Source organism: Carassius gibelio, chromosome A4 (assembly GCF_023724105.1).
Source record: "Carassius gibelio isolate Cgi1373 ecotype wild population from Czech Republic chromosome A4, carGib1.2-hapl.c, whole genome shotgun sequence".
Taxonomy (NCBI): Eukaryota; Metazoa; Chordata; class Actinopteri; order Cypriniformes; family Cyprinidae; genus Carassius; species Carassius gibelio.
Window position 1 is genome coordinate 23,292,753 of NC_068374.1, and position 18,754 is coordinate 23,311,506.

At 35.3% G+C, this 18,754-nt stretch overlaps 1 protein-coding gene across 3 annotated transcripts in view; it reads right to left on the reverse strand.

Annotated features, from left to right (window-relative positions):
- Nucleotides 1-18,754, reverse strand: part of syt1a (synaptotagmin Ia) — a 184,565-nt gene that overhangs the window by 117,209 nt on the left and 48,602 nt on the right. For 2 of the 3 annotated variants that reach the window (XM_052577375.1, XM_052577372.1), the window contains exon 2: nucleotides 9,596-9,652. The exons of the other annotated variant lie outside the window; for it this stretch is intronic. The gene's annotated coding sequence lies outside the window, so the exon portion shown is untranslated. The remainder of the gene's footprint in view (nucleotides 1-9,595; nucleotides 9,653-18,754) is intronic. 3 annotated transcript variants of the gene reach the window in all.

Below are 18,754 nucleotides of genomic sequence, written 5' to 3' on the forward strand. Positions count from 1 at the left end.
CATTATATTTTATTATATGATATTGGTTTGAGACTGAGAGTATTTTATTTAGTGGAGAACTTTGCAGCAGTATTTTATTTCTTATTCTTTTTTTTATTTTATATATATTTTATTAAAAAGTATTTTTAAAAAAAGTGTATAGTAATAAACAACCTGCAGTTTAATGTTTGCATTTCTTTCCCTTACTGTACCGAAAATTAACCGAACCGTGACTTTAAAACCGAGGTACGTACCGAACCGTGATTTTTGCGTACCGTTACACCCCTATTGTTTAATGATTCTACTGGAACCGGAAATCAGAACTGGAACTGTTAGGTGGAACCAGAACTGGAACCTGAAAATTTCTAACGATTCCCAACCCTAGTTATGACCGGCTATTTTAGATGCTATTTTTTTTATTTTATTTTATCTTTGTCCTGTTTGTCAATAAAATATATAAAAATCCATAAAACAACATAAATTACTTAGAGAAACCAAATTAAATAACAGAACAAAGATAGTTTTCAATATAAGTCTTGAATGTGAGTGCAATTTATTGAAACCCATTTCCAGCTAAATAAATAAAATACTTTATTTCTTGTCATTGGGACTTTATATTTTAAATTTGCAATCTTATGTATAATAATTGGAAATTTGTATTTATTTCAGAAACCAACTTCATATCTTACATTCTCTAACTGCAGTTTACTTATTTTATGTTTTGGCAATTTTTTTTTTTTGCACATTTTACAGATCTCCTTGCTACTTTCTGGACTTGGGAAGATTTCAGTTGCGTTGCTGTCTATGCAGGGTCAGACAGCTCTCAGATTCCGTCAAAATTATCTTAATTTCTGTTCTGAAGATGAACAAAGGTCTTACGCATTTGAAACGACATGAAGGTGAGTAATTACTGGCAGAAGTTTCATGTTTGGGTGAACTAACTCTTTAAGAAGCCTTCTGTAATTTTTCAGTTCACTGACACTAGCTGCTACCCAAATATATTTTTCTTACAATTTATCAATAGACGAGCTGCATACTAAACATATTCAGAGCAAAATATTTCTATATGCAATCAAAATGCAAGTTGTGTTGACTCACAGCGGATACAATCATTGACAGAGACAGCTTGCATAAATATGACTCGTGTTAGTATGCGTTGCCTTTTCTGTATGGCTTCAATTTCATCAACAGAAAAGAAAAATTGAACCTGAGTAGATTTAGGTATCTTTGTGATGGACAGCACTCCACCACACCACTGAGATGATGGGCAGCTCTGGAGATCAATGCAAGAATCTGACTTCAAAGCCTTTGGGGGCTGGTTGCCATTCATTGTGACCAACTCACAACGGAGAAAACGCACAGCATTGGAAGGGATGAAAACAACTTGAAAACAGAGTTAGGTCGGTAAGGTCTTTAAGCTCCTCAAATTACCATTACTGCCGACTCAAGCTCACCAAACCTAATTGGAATCAAAATATTTGTGCTTTTTTGATTTATCCACCCTGTCTGAATAATCGGTACTGGTAGGCATTCTATAATTGCTGAAGGCATGCAAATAGCCTGCTCTATTAGTCTTCATTTTGTTTAAGTGCACAAAATGCCATTGCGCCCATGGCTCAGGATAAATTTCATCCTGTCTTGTTTTCAAATGGAGAAGCTTTCATATGCTGATAGTAAAGTTGCCACTCACCAATATTTGGCCTGAGAATACTTATTTGCAGGCATTCAGCAGAGTACATTGTCTTCGATGTCTAGCAGATTGTAGTGGACTCTTGCTTTCCCATGGGTAATTTGCAGTGTTTGTTTTTCTCTTTGCAGAACTCTGGCTGAATTGCGTGACCACAGCTTTCCCTTGCTTCCTTTAAACAGCACTGACAGAGAATCATGGGAAATCTTAGCTTCTGATTCAGGTAATTTCTGAGAGTGTTTGGTGTGCTTATGTGCGTGCCATCCAGTGTTGGGTATGTAACTTTCAAATAGTAATTAATTACTATTACTAATTACGTCATCAATATTGTATTTAAATTATTTTACTAATTACTCTGTCTGAAAAGTAACTTGGTTACTCAACAAGTAACTTAATTATTAGAATCGCTAATTAGGCTACATCTTAAAATCCCTATAAATCTTAATAGAAGTTAAACTCTTTATTCTTTCATATATAAACATATAATAGTTTAGTCTTTTAGTTTTAAAACAACTGTAATACTTAAACATTTTTATATATTTGTTTTACCTCCTTTGGTTAACAAATAGAACCATGGAAAGGAAGCTATATAGCCTAATTATAAATTTCTAATGTTTTATTAACTACGTATATATTCATATTTATTGTAATCATGTTCAATACAAATTCAGTTCATTAAACATATTTTATTAGCCTTCATGACACCCTGGCTGTTGCCTTAAGAGATGGTTTTATGATGTTTAATACATTTGGCTGCTTTTAGTCTTAACCTGGAGTTCACCTTCCACCTACGACCTTACTTTGGTTTCATACGGATTACATAATCAGACAATATTTGTTTTCTATAGAAATATTTCTCATGACACTGTGTCAAATTTTGCTGAGTTTGTGATGTGTAGATTGCTCACAGAGACCTAGATGCCAGAAAGTGTTTGTTTTTTTATTTTGTAAAAGCACAATATTTTGTCTACGTGCACAAATAAAAGTATAGGCTCTTTTGAGATTCGATTGATTTTAGTCTTATCTGTATCTGAGAATGTATGGTTTCTCTGTGAATCAGTAAAAACAAAGTGAATGTCCTGGCACACAGAGGATTAAAGACACTGCATTCAATTTGATCTTTAGACGGTAAATTTAGATTTCAAATTCAATATCGATTTTAGAACTGTTGAAATTATTTATTATATGTAACGTTTATACCCAACACTGGTGCCATCTATTGCAAAGCTTCCCCAAAGCCTCAGTCGGTCTCTCTAAGGATAAACATCATAATACAGAGTAGACATATGGATGAATGTGCCTAGCATCTCATAGGCTGGATGTAAAAACGTCCACTCTGCCATTGGCCTTTATCTATAACCCAACAGAAGTGGAGCCAAAAGAGCATGTAAAGGCAGAAGATCACCTGACCTGAAGTCAGTGTCATGACTGAACACGAACGTGAGACCTTTGGACATTCTCAATGCCCCCCTCCATTGGCTCCGCTTCACTGACAGCTGACTGAGTAACTGTATCACATGGCTCTGTTACCATGGAGAAACTGGCATGAAAGTGATATGGTTAGCATCTGCCTGAACAGCCATGTTAGGTTTCTGTTCTAATTATAAATGGATGTAAAATGTGTCCCTGACACTAACATCCTCACTGCCCTATTGTACAATGACATCAGATTAGGCATAAAACGAAAACGGGACGAGAATAATTAAACCACAGAAGTAGACCTCTTAATCTCTGTGCATATTCTACAGTTAACTGTGTGCCACACATAACAATTGTGGGAGAATTGAGATCAACTGAGAACATTTACTTGTTATTAATATTTCCTACTGTCCATGAAATATTAATTTATATAATATAATATAATATTAGGGCTGGGTGATATGGCCCAAAATAATCATATCAGTCAATATTGATAATTATAACAAATTTCAAACTTTATTTCTTTAAATTTAAAGGCAGATTTTTGCTAATAAGTGAAAGTTGTAGAAACCAGACTGTTAATTGTGGTTTGCTTTATTATACGAACATTACAAACAATTCACGTCTTAAAATGCTTTCTGCATTTATATTGTTTCAAATCATGAAACCAATTTTTTTTTGCCGGACTTTGACGTGTTTCTTCAGCACAGTTTGCAGTGCAGGCTGCAATATTAATATTATTTTTTTTTTTTCTCTTAGAAATGCACATTTGACAGTAGCTTTAGTTAGGATGCAGATGTAAATTTATTTTCATCATCAAAAACAATAAGAGTTTGATAAGGGTGTCAGAATTTGGCATGGCAAAATGGCGTGATAGCACCACCTATAAAATTTCAACTAAGCACCCCTCCCGCTATATTTCACGTATGTGTACACAATTCGGTACAAGCATGTAATACCCCCAAACCTACAAAAAAGTGTCTTGGAGTGAAGTCCTTAATGTGACAGCAAGTCAGACATTTTGAATTTCCTCTATGATTTTTCAGGCCTTGTAATTTAAAGAGCTCCTACTACAGTTTTAACTGGATCATCTTTATGATGTTAAATTGTGAAGATCTATTGTTATCATTAAAGGGCGTGTTTGTGGCGGCCTGACAAATTTCAGTGTTTCGCAATGAAATGGGAAGTCCTGTCCTGAACACATGCTCAAGCTCAAATTCAGGTATAGTCATAGCACTACCTGCTGCCAACAGGAAGTGGCATGTTTTACGCTGTAATGACCTCCTCCTAGAGATTTAATGATATCAAAATTATATTTTTTCAGTCTAATCTTAATGCCTTTGCAATGTTAAATTGCAAAGATCTTGAGTTTTTGTTAAAGATCATGTTCGTGGTGTCCTGACAAAATTTGATTCCCTCTCCATGGAAAATCACGTTATTGTAGCTACATAAAATGTACGATCTGCCCTAAACTTCACATGCTGGATAAAAGTCCTGGCCTGAATATGTCATGCTTTACAGTAACCCAAACATACCATATTTAAACGGGACCAAACTTATAACTGCCTATTCAGTTATAACCATAGCGCCACCAGCTGACAGCAAGAAGTTTGGCACATATAAATGATTTTGACATATTCCACCTATATTTACCACTTTAAATGCATATTGGTCACCATTCACTGTTTTCCTAAGGCCACCGGGTGGAGGTTGCTTCGGGGTACAAGGAACATTTCAACGCTGCTTGCAGGTTTAATTTTTTAAATAATTTTTTTTATTCAGCAAAGATGCACTAAACTGAACAAAGGCGACAGTAAAGATTTTAATAAATGCTGTTGTTTTAGAAATTTCTGTTTAAAAATATTTAAAACACATAAAGGTCACAATATTAGGCAGCACAACATTTTTTCAACCCTGATAATAATAAAAAAGGTTTCTTCATCCCCAAATCATCATATTAGAATGAGTTCTGCAGGATCATGTGACACTAAGTAATGGCTGCTGAAAATTCAGCTTTGCAGTCAAAGGAATAAATTACTTTTACAATGTATTAAAACATATAATAGAAACATCTAAAAGAAGAAATTACATTATATCATTTCATATTTTATACTGTATTCATATATATTAGGGATAGGCGATACCACTTATTTTGTTTTTGATACAATACCGATACTTTTAAATGGCCAGTATCATCGATATTGATATGATACTTCTAAACTGAACTTTCAACTTTTGTCGTTCCCAAAAACATAAATGCTTTCTTATTATAGGCTACTTTTGGGAAACACAGCTCTATTTAAACGCACTGTCAGATGTGAGTGAACGCTCTCTGTATCGAATGATTCTGCCTTGCAACATTTGTGCATGTTCAGATGAGCAGGAAAATCCCTCCCACACAATTATTTGCTAACATAGGTTATCTGTCCAATTTAATGCATATTGTATGCATGATTTTTTTGTTAAATAAACAAAATCACAGGTAAATAAAACACCTTAGTATCAATATTTTTTTTATTTGAGTATCAATACTTTCGATACTCGCATCAGTATCGATATATCCAACATATCCATCCGTAATATATATTACTGTATTATTTATATATAAATACTGTATTATAATGTGTTAATATTGTATAATTTTGCCGTGCTGCAATGTATGGATTAGCGTGGAACTGTGATATGTCTGCAAATGTCTAATGGTTTCCCTAAATAAGCACATCCTCCCACCCTTATAAATAGTATGAGCACCTTTAGTATGACGTCATATTTGATGTAGAATGTGGCACGTGATGTGAAAAACCATCAGGCAATCTTCCATTTGTGGAAGAACTAACAAAGTCCCCTTTAAACTCCTTGGGTGTAAACCATGCTTCGTAGTATACTATTTTTATTCCTGCATAAAATGTTGTTTTAGCCTCAAAGTTCAGGTTTGTAATATTTTTGCTAGTTGAGACATCATACACAATTTATCTGTAAACATGCCACGTTTTCTTGTTAATAATCCCACTGTTGCAACATTTCATGTCTAATTTCTAATTCGAGGTCACACAACAGGATTAACCCTACAGCATGCGCCGCTGCATTCAAATACCCTCATGGCATGTCTTTCTGACATGTCCATCTGTCAGCTGTTGATAAGACAGTCCTATGCTGAAGTCTGTCCCTTAATTTCCTCTTAATGGGTCGACGCATTAATGTGAGTCATGTGCCAAAAGCTGTGATACATCCATGACAAGGTTATTAAAGTAACAATCTGAGCATTCGCCGGGCAGAAATCGAGAGACGAACCGGAGATGTGAAATTGCTTCTGGTATGACTATGGTCATATCAGCTTGGGCGCTTCGCTGATTAACGAATTAGAGAAGAAATGAAATAGTATAATGTGATGGATTAAAAGAGGAACATTGGGCATAGCCTGTGCTGTTAGGAACAGGCCTGAAAAAGCATGCTTATCTGTCGAGAAAATGAGGGAGACGGGCCAGCGATGGTAATATGCTGTTTAAAGTGTGTCAAAAAAGAGGGAGAGCAAGTAAAGAGAGGGAAGAGAGTTGCTTACAGAATGGGGTACTAAAAGCCTGCACAAAGTGCCCCTAATGCACTCTAGAGAGGGATGATGTACACCTTGTTATAGCACCGATGGTGAGACGTAGCGTGCTAACAGCACTGTAAAAGCTCCAACTATCCAAATATCTCCAGAATGGTCTTCCCCTCCATTACCAGACCTCACATTTAAAAATTTTTTCCATCCATAATCAGATGCCTGGATAAAGACAGATGAAAGACAAGCTGAAAAGGCCAGCATGTTGATTATTTTCACAGATGGATTCATTTTTCTCGTATTTCCCCTGATTGTTCTCTATTGACGTTGATGTGCTTTGCATAAAAATATGTCCGACAACTTTAAATGAGTTTCCCAGGGCTTTGCTCTCCACATGGGAGTTCTGATTAGCCTGAGTGGCTTGTCAATCTATCCCATCGACAAGGAGCACACAACAAGGTGCCTTCGCTTTCTGGAGAATTTATACTCACTGACTCTCCGACAGAGAAAACATGTCATCTATGACTGAGGGAGGCAATAAATAAAAATATCAACGCGTGACTGCAGGGTTGCCTGGTGGAGCCAAATGCTCAAGCTTGAGTTTATTCCCCATAATCCTCCATTTCCATGCTCAATGCACTGCGTCTTCTCTCATGACGGTATAGTTACCCAAAGCCACATCTGGAATGAAGCGTGAATGTCAAATACCCCCTTAGGTTCTGTGAAAACGCTTAAATGACCTAGACCAGGGTTTCTCAAACCCCAACGGATGCATTTCAGATATCTCCCAAATTTTAGCACACCTGATTCAGTTCATTAGTCACTTAACAGAGACCCCCTTGAGTCTATTATAACTAAATTTCGATTAGTCAGACCCTTAAAAAGTGTGGTGTAGGTGGGCCTGTAGGAATGTATTGAGAAATTCTGACCTAGACTAATCAGCGATACAGACTTAACCGAAATCCGATTGAGATTTCACTCTCAGGAATGAGCAAAAGGGCTTAGGCTTAGTTCTTGAGGTCGACCTCCGCTTGCCTCCTATCCTCTGAATGGCCATCCTGACAAATCCAACCAGGTCCTTTGTCTCTTACATCAGCATGGCTGAGGCATTGCAGATTTTACGGTGAGTGACTTGTTTAGATTATCTGTTTAGGAAATCGGGAGAGGATTAGGGGAGGAAGGGAATTGCGGGTAATACACTGCTATCGAAACCGAGCACGGTGGAGCCAGAGATACGGAGACGGCAGGGAAAGTGATGGGATTCAGAGGTGACTTCTCTCAACACATTGTACGGCTCAGGGGTGGGATTATAAAGCAATTAGCAGCGCTGGTGGTGATTAATACTGTGTCTAATAGGATGAGGCTAAAAATCGGATGGGGGAAGGGATGTACCAAGTGCGAGAAACCTGGATGAAGACAAGCACAGTGCATCAATCACAGATGACAGCTGGGACAGGGTCCAGGAGCTCCATTCATCACAAGAGAGAGAGAGGAACACACACAGCTCAGCAAAGTAGCAGTGGAAGCATTAATTACTTGTTGCTTCAGACATCCCTGACACCTCAGATTGTAAACTGAAGTTGGGTACTTAACTTGGAGGAATCAGCCCGGAGTCACGATAATGGCATTAGAGAGATTGCAAGGATTTAATAGAAATGTATCATAATAAAATTGCTGCGGTCAGAATTTTACAGTACATCAATGCATTTGAAGTCATTTTATATCACAACTGTCTGTTATTAAGCTGGAACAACTCATATGAAAAGAAAAATATTGTTCAATCTTTTTTTTTCATTTTTACATTATTTGAATTTATTAATTTTTAATTCTTTTTTTTAGAAAACAAGAAATTTAGCTTACATTTCATAATTCTCAATATCAATTTTAAGACAACAGCAAATCCTAATACTAGTCTACACTGTAAAAAATGTATCGTAATTTTAACAGTAAGAGATTGTAAAAATAATATGGTAAAAATCTGTTAAATGGTTAACATGTCGAGTGCCTTTATATGGTGTAAATGGAAATAGACCTAATGGGATATTTTTTTTTCTAAATTTACAATTATTGGAAGTGAAAAAGAACAAGCCATTCCCTAATGAACCATAAAAAACTGCAAAGTGGTTGTCAAAGTTCAGTATTATGAAGGTTTTTAAATAGATTTAAGTAATTGTGTATATTAATATTACTTCAGTTAATGAAATATTTTCTGTATATTGTTTGTAATAATTTTTAACCATCACACACACACATATATATATATATATATATATATATATATATATATATATATATATATATATATATATATATATATATATTGCCCAGCCTTACATTTCATTATATTATAGCATTATTCTTCTTCGTACTTATTTCTGTCTGAAACAAGTACATAAAACAAAAGCAACAACAGTAACCATATCATAAGCAAACAGTTAATAATTGAATCATTCAATCAATCAAGTTGCAGTGAATGTTGGAAACCGCAGTGCCAGCATATTACTCTGAACATCATTTTACTGCTTTTAATTTGTAATTGTACAAGAGATTACTGTAATGTACACACAAACAAACATTATGATTTCACATGATCCTGTTCTCTGTAAAGTCAATCTATATTGCTAATCATTTAAAGAAAAGAAGTACAGCTACTACAATAAAAAAAAGAAAATAAAATAAAAGGCTGCTTAGTATGGTGACTCATAGCTAACAATATGCCTTAAATTCACAAGAGAGGGAAATCATGCTATGAGAACAATTTCTGCTCTGTGATTGATGGATTGATGATATCAGTTGAAATATTATAGAGTGAGTTCAAGGTATAGCTTTATTCTTAGAAAAGCGGTTTCTCTTTGCAGTTTCTTAAAAGATCTACAATACATTGCACTGTGAATCGACAGGGTTGTAGTGCGACATGAACAACACTATACTAATGCTGATAAGATTCACAAGAACAAAAATCACAGTACCTGGAGAAACCACAACCGCCTCTTCCTTTTCTTCTTCAAATTCTTCTTTTGTGGGAACTGGCAGGAGAGGAGAAAAGATCCCATTAGTACAGTGCTAGCTCACAGATGGCCATCTCCACCAAACATTATCACCTCAGCCTCAGGGCAGGGCATAAAGTCTTAAGGGTGTCCAGCTATGGGCCCAAAGAATGATTATGCTTTAAAATGTGTTAAAAAAGCAGAAAATGATCAGGCTGCAAAGCCGGCCAAGGCACAGCTACAAATCTAGAGATTTATCAAACTATATAGAAGGAATTCAGTTAAACCGGGATAGTTGTTGGCAGTCATGTTCCATGAATCAGTATTAGTTTATAAGATGTTTCCTATTTAGTGACATAACACAGAATATAATTCCCAAGAGAACTGAGGTTCACATACTTTACTCTGAATATTCAATGAAATGTGTTTTGAATAACAGCTTTAAAGTAGCCTGAAGGCAGAGCTGATGTTCATTAATTAGCACAGCTCTAAATAAAACAGACTGTTCATTGTACAATTGAATTACAATGTCCACATAAAGACCTGTGCTGAGGAAGTCACCGTAAATTAAATATGAAGGAGAAGTAGGTTTGAGTTCTGCAGAATTAATGGCGATTAATTGTGCACTGTGTTCTAAAATTGAAATTGTTCTAGGGAAAGTAAATAGAAAAACTTTGTTGAAACGGACCAAAACCGGTCACATATGCAGATATCATTTTAAAATATGCATTATATAATATGTATATATACAAATGTATACATGTATAAATATAAATTTATTATACAATATAAAATGTATATATTTATTATTAATAAATACGTATTTTTATTTATTTAGAAATCACTTTTATCCATAAGAATACCAACATTTCTGTGTTTATATAATTTCTATAATCTGCATGTAGAAAATATTCTGCTTGTTTGTACAGTTTTTATAAAGCACGGCTATGCACAAAATTGCTTGATATAAATGTGACATTTATCACATAATAATTGCATAATTGACATGACTGCACACACTCAACATTCATTCTCTCTAGCATTTCCTTTCTCCCTCTTCCTCTAATATGATTACATTGTATTTGTCCCCAGTTGCAGTGGATGCCACTCTTCATTATTTAACCTCCAGAAAGCATTCTGAGACTCAAGTGATAAACACACAGACACTAATTCTAGACAATTTGCCCCTATTTAGTATGATTTATTATACACCACTGGCTACCTTCTGGAGTATTCAATTAATAAAGCAGAGCTGCATTCTTGTCAAGTCTATCAATGCAGTCTCAAACAGAGAGCTTTAACCTCAATATCTCTTGCACAAATTGTTATAAAATACTTTCCATTTGATGGTTAATGCCAAACAGAGTGTACAATTTCAGCTGCCAGGATATTGGAGAAAACACTTATAATTTTTCATTTATAAAAGATAAATGTACCATCACATAACAAAAAATGAATTAAATCACTCTGAATACTCTCACTTATGTGTCTAACAGTTTATGATATCTCTAGGAAATTTAAGTATGTATTTCACTTAAAAAAAAATTGTTAATTTAAGACCATTTAATAGCTTTTAAACAATGTCTCTAATGTCTCTGAATGTCTCTAACGTACAAATTAAATACATTACCAGAGGCTAATACTGAACTTAATCAAAGAATAAAAAAAACGTATCTACACCTAGAAATAGGTCTTTTAGGAGAAAAAAAAAGTCTAAAATGTGTGACTCAGATGTGCAAGAATGATCACAGAAGTGCCTGCATTAAGCATTTGTACTGAAAAAACAACAACACAATGGCACATTTTAATAGCACCTTCCGTGGATATTGAGTTATTATTTGGGCTTTAGATTTTCTCCTGTAAGAAACAACCTCGTTGCATTGAAGAGTCTAATTTGCTACAGACAACGGTGACGATACCACATTTTTGTGTCAAGGACTTTTTGGGAACCATTCTCTCTTTGACATTTCATACCCCTCGCTGATACACTGCATGATCTGCTCTCAAGACTCAACATCAAATTGGCCTCAAAAAGGCCAAAAGCCAACGCTGTTTAAGCTCATCCTGCACGGTGAAGGCAGCTACAATAAGTAAAGGCTAATGACTACACCACACCATTTAGCATTACAGCCCCGGTTGGTTTTTTCCCAAAACATAGTGCTTCAATTGAAGAACAAGAAAACCAAATGAAGGCCATATTGTGGAGGCTCAGACTGAAGTCACATATTCCACTTATTGTTGGAGGGAAAGTTTCTCATTTATGGTGGATCAGAGCGCCAGGGTGACCTAGTGCTCATTAGTGAGAGTGGATAAAAGCACACTGGACAGATGAGAGACCACCTGTTAAAAAGCGGTTTAAAATGACCCCAATATTATTCAGCATTACTGTCAGCCCACCACATCGTTTAAATGCATGATTCAAGATCACGCTCTAAAAGTTCAGGCTTTTCAAAACGGTGCTTCTGCATAAGAGGCACACTTTTCAATCTCACGACCATTACACAATGAAGCCTCTTTTATCATGGCAGATATATGGCATAGTTTTGGATGCAACAAAAAGTTACACGAGTTGACACTGTGGTTTCATTTAGCGACAGTTATTCATGCGTCTGCATGCATCCCCGTGTAATGCAAGACTGCTGTCATTCAAATAATAAAACTTATTTTGCGGCACCACGAAATAAACGATAGAGCACAACATGAATCGACAGACTTTTAATTTCATCCATCTGATTTATCTCATCATATCGCCCAACCCAAACGGGAATATGTTGTTTTAACGAGAAAAAAAAATTTGTTTTAATGACATAACATCTCGTTATTATGAGAAATTATGTTGTCAAAATGACATAACCTCTTGTTATTATGACATAATTGAGTGGGACAAAATAATATGTGTGTAGCAGCAATGCATCACTGTGATTTATCAAAATGCTGCAAGTTAATTTTTCTATAGCTGAATTAATGAATATGTTTTTTCTTAAGTAACTGTAACGTTACATGTCATATTGTTTAGAAGCTGTTATTTTGACGTGTCTCCGTGGTTGAAACACTGATTGAACGATTACATGACACAGTGAAAGGAGATAATTAGTTCATGTGTGCTTCATGCTGCTGCTTCTCTTGAACTGAGGCATTACAAGAATCTGATGCTCCACAATATACAACACCAAAACAGTATTTCTTGTTTGAATATTGTAATAAAATGGACACACTTTGAAATCTGAGACTTAGTTTCATAGCAAAAGTAGCAAAGCACAAAGCTTATTGCGATTTATTAAATGGGAGACATGCTACAACGTTCCATTCATTCAATAAAAACTGATAATGTTACATTTAGACATTTAACAGACACTTTGGTAGCACTTTATTTTACAGTCCTGTTCCTCATGTACATACTATGTACTTATTATAGTAATTACAATAACTATGTAATAACTAGGTACTAACCTGAACCTACCCCTAAACCTAACCCTACCACATGTAGTTACCTTGTATTACCAGAACTTTCTTAGATAAATACACTGTAAGTACACTATAAGTACATGTTAGTGCACGTACTGTAAAATAAAGTGCAACCGACACTTTTATAAAAAGCGACTTACAAATGAGGACAATGGAAGCAATCAAAATCAAAAAGAGAGCATTGATATGTTAGTGATATACCAATTCTCAGTTAGCTTAACGCAGTACATGTAGCAAATTTTTTTTTTATCATATAATAAATAAAAAGAAAACAGATATAAAAGAAATAGACTAGAGCAAGCTAGCGTTAGAGGCTGTTTTGCTTTTGTTATTTGTATGATAAATAAAAAGAAAACAAATATAGAATACAAAAAGATTAGAGAAGTCTCTTTTTTTAAAGAAAATAAGCAGTTAGGAAATAAATAGAGTGAAAGTCTAAAAGGGGCAAGTTTTTATTATAAATAATAGAATTAGAATAAATAGTGCTAGAGTTAGAGGGTCAAATAAAGATGGAAGATATTAAAATCAAGAAATCTTTTTGTTGTTGTTTTTTTTTTGGAAACCAATTACTTATTATGTACAGGTTACTTGCATTTTCTATAGTATAGACAGGTCCAAATTAAAAATAAATAAAAAAACAAAAATTTAACAGACAAGAAAAAAAAAAAAAGATACTGGTGCAATTAAAATGGTTTTATGACTGATCAAAGCGCTGCGTGACTGTTGCTACTGATTGCTTTTGTCTAAACAGACTAGACTGTGCTCCATGCATAATCCATAAACACTCATCTTTGCCTTAAAGCCACATAATAACCCAGCAGCCATGTCTGTTCATATTTATATGCAGACAGGCTGGTTTGGGACTGGGTGGCTTTTGGAAATTTATGAGAGAATAACGAGACACATGAATAATTAGGAGAGTTGTGTATTTTAGATGAGTTTCTTTCTATACAGACACTAAAACTATTTTCTTTGATGTATTCTTTCAAAGGCTGGAAGAAAAGTACACCACATTCCCTGAAAGCTCTCTGTGAAATGGACACTGGGCGACCTGATATATATATATATATATATATATATATATATATATATATATAGGCCCAAAAGAATTAAAAACTAAAAAGTGACTGAAAGTTTTCTTTAACTGTCATAAAAAATACTAGAAACTTCAGTAAGGTTACATGATATAAAATGACATAAGCGAACTTAAAAGGGCATCATTTTGACTGGTACAAAGGTTGAAGATGAAGGTTAATGCAGTTATTGGATTTGGGATTTCTTTTTCCTATCATGTCTTTTACTTGGTCTTCAGTAAAAGGCCACAGAGCTAATTGCAAGTTTTGATAGGCCATATACCTCTGCTTCCTGCATCACTGACAGCACAGGGCAGCTACTGAGGCCACGTAATTGGCCCCATCTAAAAAAAATTGAAGAAATAGTCTAGTGGGAACATGAAAGACAGAACAGAAGATATTATGAGACAAAAAAAAAAGAAAATCCACAAGTAGAAAACTTTACCAATTTTGGATTTAATTGTGTCAGTTCGTGAAAGTTAACTTAGAATAAGTCCATTAATATAGTACAGTAGCAAGCATGAATTATGCAGCCAAGCAAGAAGGGATATTACGTACTATGCAAAACAACAATGGTTTATTAGCTGCCACACGCCAAGTTTTAACCTACAAGGACAAAATTAAAAATACCAAAATTCTTCTTTTGTCAAAAATGCCATTCAAATGTCTGCCGTTCAAAAGTTTAATACTTTTTTTTTCAGCAAAGATGCATTAAATTGATAAAAAGTGAAAGGAAAGACTTTTATATTGCTATTTCTTTCCCCCAAACACGAACTTTTAAACGTCATACTCGTCACACACTCCTATAAAAATGTATCACGAAATATTAAGCAGCACCAATTTTTAACATTGAAAATAATGAAAAATGTTTCTTGAACAAATCAGCCCATTTAAAAGACAACTGGAGACGGGAGAAATTCAGGTTCTTGCCTCTTTAACATTTATGGTGTGTCAAAGTTAATAATAACTAATAAATAATAATAAAATAATAATAATAAAGTTAATAAATAATAATGAATTGAAATCAGGAAAGTAGCAAGCAAGTAGTAGTTGGGAGTTTACAAAAATGACTATAAATCTACTACGGTTCAGTAACATAATCCCGCAGGAGCAAAAAGAATGGAACAGCAACATGCACTTCTCCCAAATCAAATATTACTCCCGATGCGATGCAAATAATGCAGTTTTGAACATTCAAAGCAAACTGTTCATTAAGAAACAACTCTTCAGGGCACACCGAGCAACTGCACAGCTTTTGCACAAAGCCTAATTAAATTCCCCAAAGTGCTCGGTTGTCACGCAAAGAGCCGTGGAGGGAGACACAGAGAGGGAGTGAACACCAGATATAGCAATATAATAGTGCTTCTACTGGCTGGCACCTCCCAGCTGACTGCCGAAGCCAAAAACTACAACATAATCTGGACAGGGGTGTGAGGTACATCACTGTAGCAATGCAGCAGAACCACTGATTGCAATGGCCTCCAAAGCGAGCTAATGTTAAACACGGGTGCAATTGCATCTCGGATAATGCACATGACTCAGAGGCGCAGCGTCGGCTGGAGAGAACTTTCTGGTTCAGTCCAGCAGAGAGAGAGGAGAGCCAGACAGACGGCAATTAGAAGAGTCAACATTGCCTAAATGTAACAAGCTGCAATTTCAGCTCACATGCTCACACGTCTCTCTGGAAAATGGCTAAAATGAGTCTGGCTTCAACATGATATTGAAATAAGTATCAGGGGAGCTGGTCGGACGGTTAGATGGGCCAACACAATCAGGTGCTGTCTGTAAGAGTGGTGGATTCACAGGGTTCAGGCTCATTTGAGTCAACAAAACATACTTTATAAAGACAGAGCTGCTTACACTTCATAAATCATCCTACAAATGATCTAAGTACTGTCAGTGCTGTGGGTTATTGCAGTTAGATTCATTTGAGCTATCTAAAGTACATGATGCTCAAAATGAAGTGCCACCTTTCATGATCCTAATTAAAGGTCACTGAAGGATCCTTGGCTTTTCTGAAGCTCTTTAAAATTGACCATACCTATATGACTACTTTTTTTGACAAGTACTTTTGAGTCTCTGTTAAATAAGGAAGTTAATCCACAAATCTATGTGCGAGGCATTTTTTCATGTTTCATTAGACTGGGGAATCACTGAAGGAGATTATATAATCCAGACAATCAGTAGAATACAGTGGTCGATGTCTATTCATGGCTCAGTCCCCAGAGGGTTAAGCATTGAGATGAGCAAGCAAGCCAAGGACTGTTCAACTGAGATGTCCAGCTTTGTGGGCTCTAAGGCCTCTTTTTAAGATGGATGAAAAAATCTTAATTAAGGAACCTGATTAATGATCCAGGGTTTCATGAGCGAGTAAACATGGCCTTTCTTTATTAGACTTCAAAAGCCATATTTAACCAAATGGTCACTGCATTTCAGGTTCACTGTTTTAACAGTGCTGAAGTCTGTTTAAAGATCGTGACTGTCTTGAAACCTCTCAAGAAACATCAACAGTCACCAACTGACCCTTCAGAATGATGTAATTTAAGACACTGGCCTGCAGGAATGTCTAGCATTCTCATAGACTATATAACACAGCCAAAAAGAGGGGAAATGGAAATGTACTGTTTTTCTGGCATGTTGCAACCCACCTCTCAGAAATCAATCGGAGTATGACCTTCATGATTGAGACACTGGGAGTGAACAAAAGAAGAAAAATAGAGGTGAGTGTTTAGTGCCAAGCAATTTAGATGTCAAGGTATTTTAAGCGATTTCTGCTAGACTTCAACCACATTTCCTCGTCCCCTATACATGCAAAGGCATGTCAGCCAACCGGATGTCATTAAACCTACTGTTCAATCATATACATTTTGATTGGCTAAGACAGTGTAAGCCACACTCCTGACTCTGTAGGCCTACAGTACATGGAGAAAGCTATATGCTAACATTACCATTAATTTCGATTGCAGTTGCTTGACACTGTAAACCCTAGAAGTAAGCAAAGTGAGGATTTATGTAAATGTATACTGCAAAAATATTTGGGCTAATAAAAAAAGCCTCACTAGTGTTTAAATGTTCTTGTGTCTTCTATATTAATATATTTGAAAATCTAATTTATTCCTGTGATGTCATATCATTACTCCAGTCATCAGCGTTACATGCTACCTCAAAAATCATCATAATATGCTGATTTGGTGCTTAAAGGAACCTTTATTGATTTTATCAGTGTTGAAAACGGTTGAGCTGCCTCATATTTTTGTGAAAACGGTGATACATTTTTTTTTTCATGATTCTTTGATGAATAGTAGGTGCCAAAGAAAATTTTTGCAACATTTTAAATGTCTTTACCGTCAATATTGATTCATTTAGTGAGTCCTTGCTAAACAAAATAATTAATTATTAAGTGTATAAAAAATATACATATTAAATGACCCTACACTTTTGGTAGTGTACGAATATAAATGCTGTCAAAGTGAATCCACTGCTGTGACTTTCTGGTGTCTCTTGGATGCTTTTTTGCAAAAACCCAGGTCATTTGCATTTGATAACAAATGTGCTGGAACATTTCCTAGATCATTATCAGTGAAAATGGAGTCTGCACATCCCGGTTAGCGATGCTACTTCACTGGCAGAGGCTAATTACTCCACACTTCAAAGTGGCACAGGTTGGGAGGAGACGGAGCCACAGTGGGAGACATGACTGGTCTGACTTCATTTGGTTAAAGAAATCACACCAAGGGGCCATGCAGTTGAGGGGGCATTGATGCTTAAAGCTTTCAGCTTCTTGGATAAAATTGACTATATTAACACAAATTATACAAAGAAAGCTCTACTCTGTGGAACAGATGACGCCCAATGAATCATCTATTGAAATATATTAGCTGAATGAGTTAACTATGCAGGTACATATGTGACCCTGGACCACAAAACTAGTCTTAAGTGTCAATTTTATGAAATTGAGATTTATTATGCTGAATAAAAAAGCTTTCCATTTATGTATTGTTTGTTAGAATCAATATTTTGCCGAGATACAACTATTTGTAAATCTGTCATCCGAGGATGAAAACATGTCAAAATACTGAGAAAATCGCATTTGAAGTTGCAATGCATATGACTAATCAAAAATTACATTTTGACATATTTAATGTAGGGAATTTACAAAATATATTCATGGAACATGTTCTTTACTTAATATCCTTATGATTTTTGGCTTAAAAGAAAAATCGATTATTTTGACCAATACAATGTTATTTATTTTTGGCTATTGCTACAAATATACCCAAGCGACTTAAGACTGTTTTTGTGGTCCAGGGTCACATATTGTCCCCTTTTGTTTAGGAAAGACTACCTAAAAAACATAATAAAGGCCAAAATAATCTTATTCTCTAGCCAGCCCCATTTCCATTAAAAGCTACTTTGCTGTGTGCATGTAACACAAACAGGAGGTAAATGAACAAACGGTAAATGCATTTCTGAATAAGATGTGATCACAATCTTTTTAAATAAAAGTGGTAAATAGGAGTAATGGGCTGGTCAATGGATTGCTGGAGCAGTTGGAACAAGAAACACTGTCATAATATCCGACGCTCAGATGATAACCTAGAAA